This window comes from Equus asinus, chromosome 7 (assembly GCF_041296235.1).
Source record: "Equus asinus isolate D_3611 breed Donkey chromosome 7, EquAss-T2T_v2, whole genome shotgun sequence".
Taxonomy (NCBI): domain Eukaryota; kingdom Metazoa; phylum Chordata; class Mammalia; order Perissodactyla; family Equidae; genus Equus; species Equus asinus.
The window spans coordinates 95708770-95719921 of NC_091796.1; the positions used below are offsets into that span (position 1 = coordinate 95708770).

At 41.7% G+C, this 11152-nt stretch overlaps 1 protein-coding gene across 10 annotated transcripts in view; it reads right to left on the reverse strand.

The window, feature by feature from the left end:
- The window catches only part of FOXN3 (forkhead box N3), a 396443-nt gene that overhangs the window by 131591 nt on the left and 253700 nt on the right, over nt 1–11152 (reverse strand). The gene's annotated exons all lie outside the window — the stretch shown is intronic.

Below are 11152 nucleotides of genomic sequence, written 5' to 3' on the forward strand. Positions count from 1 at the left end.
TGGTGCCCAGTCACTATGCTCACCCTCACGTGTCCACTGACCACATGCAGCACGCGTGTCACATCCAGGGCTCACACCCTCCTCATCGGGGCTAGGTGGCCTGAGGACTCCTGAAGGACACAAGCCATCCTTCCCACTCGCTTGCAGAGACCAGCACTAAATCCAGCTTGCAAAGGTCTTCCCAATATGGTACTTCTGTAGCTTCGACCTGCCCCTCTTCAAGGACAATGCCCAAAGTCCCAGCCTTAGCTTTTCTCGGGAAGATACTTTATGCCCAGGCCATCCTTACAACGCTTGAATGAAAATGCTACCACTTCCTATCTGCAGATGCACAGACTTTCACTCGCCATGGCTCCACTTTATTTTTATATAATCCGGTCAATCGTGTGTTTCAAACCACTCTCTGGCTCCTGGTGGCCTGTGTCACTTCCAAGTTCCTTAGCTCTAAGCAATTGGCTCAACTTGCTCCAGCTTCATCTCCTGCCATCACTTGTCTTGTTATTTTGTTGTTGTTCTGGCAATACCAAGTTGCTCAGGGTCCCCAGGCACACCAGAATGCCTCTTCCCTCTGTCTAACTCACTTGGCTGCCCCTGCTTGAAATAGCCCTCCCTCTACTGTCCTCTTTGCAAACTCTTAGGCCTTCTTGAAGATTCTGTTCATCCTGTCTTCTACCACCTCCTTCCATGTGCAGAGCAGATCCAGCCTCTCCCACTGTAATCTATTTGTTTATGTAGCTAGACTGTGTTAAAATCAAACACAAATGGAGCCCAGACTTGAAAATTCCCTGAGCAGACAAAACCAGTTTAGTCATACCAGCAAAGCTTAATTTAGCTTATTTTGCAAGACAAAGGAGGCTAACTTGACCTGGGTCACTTCTTGCTTATGTCTCCGAAAATCATAAGCGAAACCTAAACTGTTACCAAAATTGATATGAGGGAACCGCTAACCAATTCCCTTTCATTTAAGAAAATTCTAACATTGCAACCAATCACTGTGCAGAATAAACAGTCATTGCCTCCACACCACATAAGCTGGGTTTTAACAATACACCTCGGAGCTTCAGTCCATGTTTTGGTTTGAGTATTTCCAGTTTGCAAACTGTCTTTTTGGTGTGTGCACAATAAACTTCTACTAATTACTACTTCAGGGATTCAATGGTTTTACTTCTGGTTTTTTCTGAACTTTTGATAACTGTGAAGTCTGGGGAAGATTACTGTTCTGTTCGTCTAAAGTTCTCAGTGGCTGGCACAGAGTTAGGTGTCCAATAGACGTCTGCTAGAAAAACTAGCCTTATCAAGTACATAGAACTGATATCATCATCTTCACTTTGCAGCTCAGAACACTTAAATGGGAAAGGTGAAGTCACGAGGGCCCCTTCAGTTAGTAAATGACTCGCTCCCTCCACTGTGCCATGAGGAAAATATAGCCCACCTCCCACTTCCTGTTGTCTCGATTTTTGTGATCTACAGGAAATAAAAATTTACTGGATGATTCTGTGCATCTATACATTGCCTTCTTTTCAGAACGGACACCTAGAAGGACAGTCCTGTAATTCACTATTATCTGTGCATCTAGTTTAACTCAGAGCCAGGGCAGCCAAGCGCTAAATTAACATTACTCTTCTCTGCAGAGGTGACGGGCTCTGAACAGGCACAAGATGCCTGCATAACTTTGAAGAAGAGATTTACACACCCCTTTGTCTCCCATATAAATGGACTCAAAGCTGCAGCAGGGCATAAATGATCCTTTCTTTCCACTGTTTATAGTTGAAAGCAGCCGTTTTCAGCTTCTTGCTGGTGATCACTCCACTAAAAATAGCTTTGATGCTGTCACATGCAAACTTGAGCAGAACCTGAAAGCAGCTCCCCTCTTAGTTCTGAGCAGGTTTAACTTTAAAAGAGAGGCAGCTGTTAACATACTCCAACGTGTTTACATGATGCTGAAGTAGTTCGGCTCGTAGTAAAAAAAAAAAAAAAAAAACCACTGAAAAGGGACAGAAATGGGTTTGCAGGCTCTGGTGATGACACTTCTTTCTGCTGAGCTGGAGCCCCGGGAGAAACACTGAGGCTGGCAAGGAAAATCCAAAATGTCCAGGTTTAAGGGGAAACTGTAAGCACATCCGTGGTGAAGTCAAGAGAGAGATGCTCCCAGAGATATGAGAGTCTCGACTCTGCTAGAGGTAGCAGCAGGGAAGGTGGCAGAGAAAATGATAATACAGAAAAGAGGACTAATAAACGTGGGGTACTTTTATTTATCTTGCTAAAATATCTAAGAGCGGGTTATAGAAATCAAGGAAACAAAGAAGGAGACATACTCAACATCTTGGCCATTCCTTTGATGTCTTATATTGGTTCCCCAGGCAACTGGACCTCTCTCTTCCCAAGGTGTACCTTCCACCTGCTTGTCTTCAAAGACAATGCCCCACGGAATCACATGTCATCCAGTTTCAAGACTGCTATTCCAGCCTTAGCCTTTCCTGGGAAGATATTTCTGAAAACTAGACCCAAACAAACTGAGGGGACAGCACAGCATGGGCCTGGAAACCAGAGGAAACTCGGGCTTTCAACCCAGCTCCTCCCCTTGTGACCCAACAGACCTGCTGTGTCTCCCCTACCTTCCGTACAAGGTGTTGAGGGTTAAGCGAGAAAACGTGCACCAAAGTGCCAGATGGAGCATGCGACCCAGAACAGAAAATCAACAACGTCCTTTAGAAACATGTAACCAGAAGAGAGAGTGCCTACAGCGGTCTGGGGTCAAATCTGGGATATAGTGCAGTTTCGTTTAAAAAAAAAAAAGAGTACCAACCAAATAAATAGTGGTTTTTCTTCCTTCTTCATTCTACATGTCCAAAGGATGACTCACACCATGTTTGCTAATGAAGTGAGAATTAGTTTTACGAGGTTTGGTCCTAGAAAACTTGCTCTGAGCCTGGCTGAGCCGAGGTGGAAGGGGACAAGGGCCCCGGCTGTAGCAGGACTGAAGACCTGCATTAGGAGCTCACTCTCGGCCACAAGGAGACAGAGACTAAGCTCAAGAATGGTGAACTGGTGGCACGTGCTCATGAACCAGAGTCCTCACGCGGGGTGTTTATGCAAGAAGTCCACATACATTTCACAACTCCTAAGTTAACAAAAACCTCAGATTCTTTTTAGGAGACCTTGAGAAAACAATGCCTCTATGACATCACCGTCCCATTCTATGAGCTTAGGTGCGTGAGTGGACGACCTGTGACTCAAGCACAAGAACGAACGAGTTCTCTAAATACGCTATAAATTTTAGTAGCACACCAAGGTTATATTAGTGCAGGAATTTATTGCCTAAGTTATATATATTTGAACAACAGAACAGACTTTATATACTGCTGCATCGTTAACACTCATTTTTTTTGTTAACAAGACAAAAGAATTTACAGTTACTGCCAACAGCTTGCTGGCAGCTAATACCATGATTAGCTGTTGCCTGGCAACAGTCAAGCAAGCTTCCTCCCAATCAGGAAGAGGCACTGCTAAACTAGACTAATTTTTTATAAAATGGGACAAATGTTTAAGAGCTTTATATTTATTAAGGATTTGGGGAAGTGCATCCTAATAAGAATGACTCCTATTAAAAAAGATCTAAACTAAATACAATGCTTATCTGTCTTTGTTTCATTGTCACATATTATGGTGATCATTTTAGGAAAACTTGAGGTTTTTTGCAACTTTCCTAATTTCCCTAAATATTGTACTAAACACAACCATGTGCTTGCATGTTACGGGAGCATGTCTTCTGCCTACTCCTCTAAGAATAGGATGAATAGTGACACCTAAGCCTTTTAAAATATATATGTTTGCAAAGAAATTATGAGGATACAATCCCCATTTTCACAACTCTTATAGACGTATCTGGACGAAAAGCCAAGAGCTTGGCTCTTAAGTTTCTACCTTTGCCTGCCTTCTCAATTCCCTCTATTTCAAGCGTCACTCAGAATTCTCTGCATAGAGAAAAAATGGAGAGTTTTTCCAGTCCGTGAGGCTGGCGTCCCTGCCATCGGGGCTGTGTTGCTGGTGGCAGTTCTGAACAATCAAAGTGGTAAAGTTTAGAGACCCTGCTTCATCTCCTAGAGGGGAGGCTAGAGGAGCAGGAGAAACACACACACACACACACACACACACACACACACACACACACACACACAGTATGGCCCCTTTTCATATGCAAAGTGTAGGAATACTCTCCCCAAAAGACAAGACACCAACTAACAGTAGAATAGAAACCAGACAGAGGTTGGCCAAACCATGGCCCACACTGCACTGCTCTAGAGCTAAAAACGGCTTTCACATTTTTAAGTGGTTAAAATAAGAAAAAAAAATCAAAAGAAGAAGATTTCATGACACATGAATATTATATAAAATCCAAATTCCAATTTTATAAATAAAATTGTATTGGGATACAACACATTCCTTCATTTATCTATACCCTATTTTGTGCTAAATATTTAGTATTTGGCCCTTTACAACAAAGGTTTGCAGACTTCTGAAGTGGAATAAAGACCAGTGACGTTTTACTTCCTGAAAAAGAAACTGATTTTGGATTATCTCTAAACACAACCAAAACAAAGCAAATAAGCCATTTCCTACCAAATGGCCTCGAGTCTGGGCTGTTTAGTGAATGCACTACCAAAACCCCCCCCAAGAGTCTCTGTGGAATGCTAATTTAATTAATATTAAATTTAATATTCAGTACTTGGAATCTTTCTGATTTCAGCTAACCAATCCTTCCTCCCTCTCCACACACACAAATTGTCTCCAAAATGTTTTTCTTCGATTGTCTCTCCTCTATGTTGTTATCACCGGAACAATCTGAGTAACGCATCGGACGATCTAGGTAAATCTACACCATTCTCTAAACTGAACTAATTTTATTACTAAAAACAAACATGAGTACTGTTTTTAGGTCTGAGAGGAATATGGAATCCATTATATTGTGAGTGTAAATAAGCCTGCCCACCAGATAATGCTGTATATCCATGAACTTTCTTAGGAAAGTGCTGATTCAGATTAAAATTTGGATGTGCTCTCGCCGAAGTCTGAAACAGCCAAAGGTCTCTGCTTTTGCAACCCTCTCCCTCGAGTTCTCCATTTACCAAGCCACAGTCTTTCCTTGAAGGCCATGAGCAGCCCGCACTTCTGCTTATACTTTAGAGACATATGTTTTGCATCACATTACAGCCCATGGTTTTTGCCTATGGTCCTCACCATCTAACTGTCCTTCCCAATTTCACTGTCAACTAAAGCTTAGAAAAAGTGTCATTTTTCAAGCCTTCCAGGATCACTTACATTAAATCCTAAAGCAGTCTCCATTAATTACAACCCAAGTGTCCGCCAGATCTAAGTAGCTTTTGGACACGCTGCACTTGACATAAGAAAGAGAAAAGATCTAGTTCTGTCTGCATTTAAGACTGGCAATTTTGGGAGAAGAGCATGAGAGGAATTAATACCAAAATGAAAAATAAAAAATTGTATTTATCCCCCACCCCACTCTCCTAAAATGCCCTTGAATCTTCTGGAATTACCTTAGGATGTCCTGCGCTGTTCTCTGCAGATGGAGACAGTTGCTAGCGCCACTGCAGGCCCACAGACTTCTATGAAAATAATCTTAGTATTTTCAGGCTGAAGTGGGGAAAGTGCTATTCTGTGATGGAGGATACCTGGTGAACTCGATAGCTGGAGACCGCGGTGGTCTTCTGTGGGCCACACTCCACTCCGGAAAATGACCCATCACCACATGATGATGTATGGTGGCCACGCTTTATACCACACGAGCCAACATCAATGGCCACAGCTGACTGGGCCAGGGTAGAACCTGACCCAGGGCAGACCACAAGGGACACCAGTTCCGGTGACCTTTAACCTACTAGGCCTAGCTCAAAACGAAGAGCTGAGATACTGAGTTCTCAGTCCTGGAATTATCTGAACAGACTCTGAGGAAGGGGTCATGGAAGCAGAAGCCGCTAGGAAGCCAGGAGGTAGTTGGGGTGTGAGCGAACTTCACGGGCTAGCTGGAGCTGTGAGGTTCTTGGAGGTTCTTGGAGGTTCAGCAGAGGCGTGGCCACAGGCAGAGGAGGCCAGAGAGGACCGAGGAGGAGGGATCTGAAGCCCCTGAGGGAGCTCACTGGAGCCTAGGTATTCCCTGTTCCAGGTGCTAGTTCCCGTGACACCTAGCTGCATTGTGGTCCCAGTGCATGAGTATGGGATTTCCTTGATGGCTACAAAAACGTTTTTTACTTGCAGCAGTTTAAATGCTATATATAGATATATATCTATATATCTATATATATATATGGCATGTTGACGTGGAGTATATTTACTGGTTTTCGAAGACTGAACCCGCCTTGCAAACCTGAGATAAATGCCACTTGGTTGTGGTGTATTACTCTTATACATTGTCGACTCTATTTGCTAATACTTTGTTGAAGATTTTTGGATCCTTGTTCACGAGAGATAGTGGTCTGTAGTTTTCTTTTCTTGCACTGTCTGTGTCTGGTTTTGGTATTAGAGTAATGCTGGCTTCACAGAATGAGTTAGGAAGCATCCTGTCTGCTTCCATCCTCTCAAAGAGATTGTAGAGAATTGGTATAATCCCTTCCTTAAACATTTGGTAGAATTCACCAGGGAGCCCATCTGGGCCTGGTGTTTTCTTTTTGGGAAAGTTATTAATTATTGATTCAATTTCTTTAATAGATACAGGCCTCCTCAGATTGCCTATTTCTTCTTGCATGAATTTTGGTAACTTGTGTTTTCAAGGAACTGGTCCATTTCATCTCGGTTATCAAATGTGTGGGCATAGAATTGTTCATAGTATTCCCTTATCATCCTTTCAAGGTTCATGGGCTCTGTAGTGCTATCCTCTCTTTCATTTCTAATTTAGTAATTTGTGTCCTCTCTCTATTTTTCTTAGTTAGCCTGGCTAGAGGCTTATTAATTTTACTGTTCTTTTCAAAGAACCAGCTTTTGGTCTCACTGATTTTTCTCTACTGATTTCCTGTTTTCAATTTCATTGATTTCTGCTCTAATTCTTATTATTTCTTTTCTTCTGCTTACTTTGGATTTAATTCGCTCTTCTTCTTCTAGTTTCCTAAGGCGGAAACTCAGATTATTAATTTTAGGTCTTTCTTCTTCTCTAACATATGCATCTGATGCTACAAAGTTCCCTCTAAGCCCTGCTTTCACTGCATCCCACAAATTTGACAAGTGTGTTATTTTTAATTAGTTCAAAATATTTTTAAATTTCTCTTGAAATTTCTTCTTTGACTCATGTGTTATTTATAAAACGTGTTGTGTAATCTCCATGTATTTTGGCACTTTCTGTTATTGATTTCTAGTTTAAATTCTATTGTTGCTGGAGAGCAGACATGGTATGATTTCTATTCTCTTAAATTTGTTAGTGTGTTTTATGACCCAGAACATGGTCTATCTTGGTGAATGCTCCATACAGGCTTCAGAAGAATGTGTAATCTGCAGCTGACGGATGAAGCAGACTATAGACATCCATCATATCCAGGTGGTTCATGGTGTTGTTGAGTTCAACTATGTCCTTACTGATTTTCTGCCTACTGGATCTGTCAATTTCTGAAAGAAGGGTTGAAGTCTCCAACTATGATAGTGGATTTATCTATTTTTCTTTGCAACTCTCTTAGTTTTTGCCTCACATAGTTTGACTCTCTCTCGTTAGACGCATACACATTAAGGATTGTTATGTCTTCTTGGAGAACTGACTCCTTTATCATTATGTAAGGTCCCTCTTTGTCCCTGACAACTTTCGTTGCTTTGGAGTCAGCTCTGTCTGAAATCAATACAGCTACTCCTGCTTTCTTTTGGTTAGTGACAGCATGGTATATAGGCATACCTTGTTCTACTGCATTTTGCTCCATTACGCTTTGCAGATACTGTGTTTTTTACAAATTGAAGGTCTGTGGCAACCCTGGATGGAGCAAACCTACTGGCATCATTTTTCCAACAGCATTTGTTCATTTTCTATCTTCTGTGTCACATTTTGGTAATTCTCTCAATATTTCAAACTTTTTCATCATTATTATATTCGTTACAGTGATCTGTGGTCAGTGATTTTTTTTTTTTTTTTGAGGAAGATCAGCCCTGAGCTAACATCCATGCCCATCTTCCTCTACTTTCTATGTGGGACGCCTACCACAGCATGGTGTGCCAAGCGGTGCCATGTCCACACCCGGGATCGGAACCGGCAAACCCCGGGCCGACGAAGCAGAATGTGCGCACTTAACCGCTGTGCCACCGGGCTGGTCCCACGTGGTCAGTGATTTTTGATGTTACATTCTAATTGTGACCATGAAGCGTGCCCATATAAGACGGCGAACTTAATCGATAAATGTGTGTGTGTTCTGACTGCTCCACTGACCAGCTGTCCCCCTGTCTCTCTCCTTCTCCTCAGGCCTCCCTATTCCCACAGACACAATATTGAAATTAGGCCAGTGAATAACCCTACAATGGCCTCTAAGTGTTCAAGTGAAAGGAAGAGTCACACATCTCTCACTTTAAATCAAAAGGTAGAAATGATTAAGCTTAGTGAGGAAGGCATGGTGAAAGCTGAGATAGGCTGAAAAGCTAGGCCTCTTTCTCCAAACAATTAGCCAAGTTGTGAGAGCAAAGGAAAAGTTCTTGAAGGAAATTTAAAGTGCTACTCCCGTGAACACACGGATGGTAAGAAAGCAAAACAAGTTTATTGCTGAAATGTAGAAAGTTTTAACGGTCTGGGTAGAAGATCAAACCAGACACAACATTCCCTTAAGCCTAAGACTAATCCAGAGCAAGGTCCTAACACTCTTCAATTCTATGAAGACTGAGAGAGGGGAGGAAGCTGCAGAATAAAAGTGTGAAGCTACCAGAGGTTGGTTCCTGACGTTTAAGGAAAGAAGCCGTCTCCATAACATAAAAGGGTAAGGGGAAGCAGCAAGTGCTGACGTAGAAGCTGAAGCAAGTTGTCCAGAAGATCTAGCTAAGATAATTCATGAAGGTGACTACAGCACACAGATTTTCACTGTAGACAAAACAGCCTTAGATTGGGAGAAGAGGCCATCTAGGACTTTCATAGCTAGAGAGGAGAAGTCAGTGCCTGGCTTCAAAGCTTCAAAGGACAGGCTGACTCTCTTGTTAGGGGCTAATGCAACTGGTGACTTTAAGTGGAAGCCAGTGCTCATTTACCATTCTGAAAATCCTAGGGCCCTTAAGAATTATGCTAAATCTACTCTGCATGTGCTCTAAAAATGGAAAAACAAAGCCTGGATGACAGCACATCTGTTTACAATGTGGTTTACTGAATATTTTAAGCCCACTGTTGAGACCTACTGCTCAAAAAAAGAAACCATTCCTTTCAAAATATGATTGCTCATCGACAATGCACTTGGTCATCCAAGAGCTCTGATGGAGACGTACAAGGGGAGCAATGTTGTTTTCATGCCCGCTAACACAACACCCATTCTGCAGCCCATGGATCAAGGAGTCATTTCGACTTTCAAGTCTTACTATTTAAGACACACATTTCATAAGGCTACAGCTGCCACAGATAGTGATTCCTTTAACGGATCTGGGTAACATAAAGCAAAAACCTCTGGAAAGGATTCACCATTCTAGATACTATTAAGAACATTTGTGATACATGGGAAGAGGACGAAATATCAACATTAACAGTTTGGAAGAAGTTGATTCCAGCCCTTATGGATGTCTTTGAGGGGTTTAAGACTTCAGTGAGGAAGCAACTGCAGAAGTGGTAGAAATAGCAAGAGAACTAGAATGAGAAGTAGAGTCTGAAGACGTGACTGAATTCCTGAAATCTCATGATAAAACTTTAATGGATGAAGAGTTGCTTCTTACAGATGAGCAAAGAAAGGCGTTTCTTGAGACGGACCTACTCCTGATGAAGATGCTGCGAAGACTGCAGACATGACAACAAAGGATTTAGAATATTACATAAACTCAGTAGATAAAGCAGTGACAGACTTTGAGAGGATTGATTCCAATTTTGAAAGAAGTTCTACTGTGGGTAAAATGCTATCAAACAGCACTGCATGCTACAAAGAAATCATTTGTGAAAGGAAGTCAATCCATGCGGCAAACTTCGTTGTCGTCTTATTTTAAGAAATTGCCACAGCCACTCCAGCCTTCAGCAACCACCATTCTGATCAGTCAGCAGCCATCAACATCGAGGCCAGACCCTCCTCCAGCAAAAAACATCATGACTTGCTGGAGGCTCAGGTGATTTTTAGCACTTTTTAGCAAAAAGGATTTTTAATTAAGGTATATACATTGGTTTTTTTTAAGATATTTTTTAAGACATAATGCTATTGCACATTTAGAAGACTAAAGTATAGAGTAAATAAAATTTATAGGCACTGAGAAACCAAAATATTCATGTAACTTGCTTTACTGCAATATTCGCTTTATTGTGCTGGTGAGGAACCGAACCCGCAATATCTCCAAGGTATGCTTGTATTTTCCTTTATCCACGCAGTTTTAATCCACATAGGTCTTTGTATTTAAAGTGGGTTTCATGGGGCTGGCCCTGTGGCTGAGTGGTTAAGTTCGCGCACTCCACTGCAGGCGGCCCAGTGTTTCGTTGGTTCGAATCCTGGGCGCGGACATGGCACTGCTCATCAAACCACACTGAGGCAGCGTCCCACATGCCACAACTAGAAGGACCCACAACGAAGAATATACAACTATGTACCGGGGGGCTTTGGGGAGAAAAAGGAAAAAAAATAAAATCTTTTAAATAAATAAATAAATAAATAAAGTAGGTTTCATGTAGACAACATATAGTTGGATCCTGTTTCTTGATCTACTCTGACAATCTTTCTTAATTGGTTCATTTAGACATGCCATTGAAAGTGATTACTGATACAGTTGGATTAATATCTAGTATATTTCTCATTGTTTTCTATTTGTTGCCCTTGTTTTTTGTTCCTATTTTTGTTTTCCATTCTTTTTCTGTATTTTGAGGTTTTCACTGAGCATTTTATGATTCCATTTTCTCTTCTCTCTTGGCATATCAGTTATACTCCCTTTTTTTACTTTTTTTCAACAGTCACCTTTGCTCTTTATGCTCAAGAGCCCAAAACACCAGGTTTGAGCCTGTTCCTTG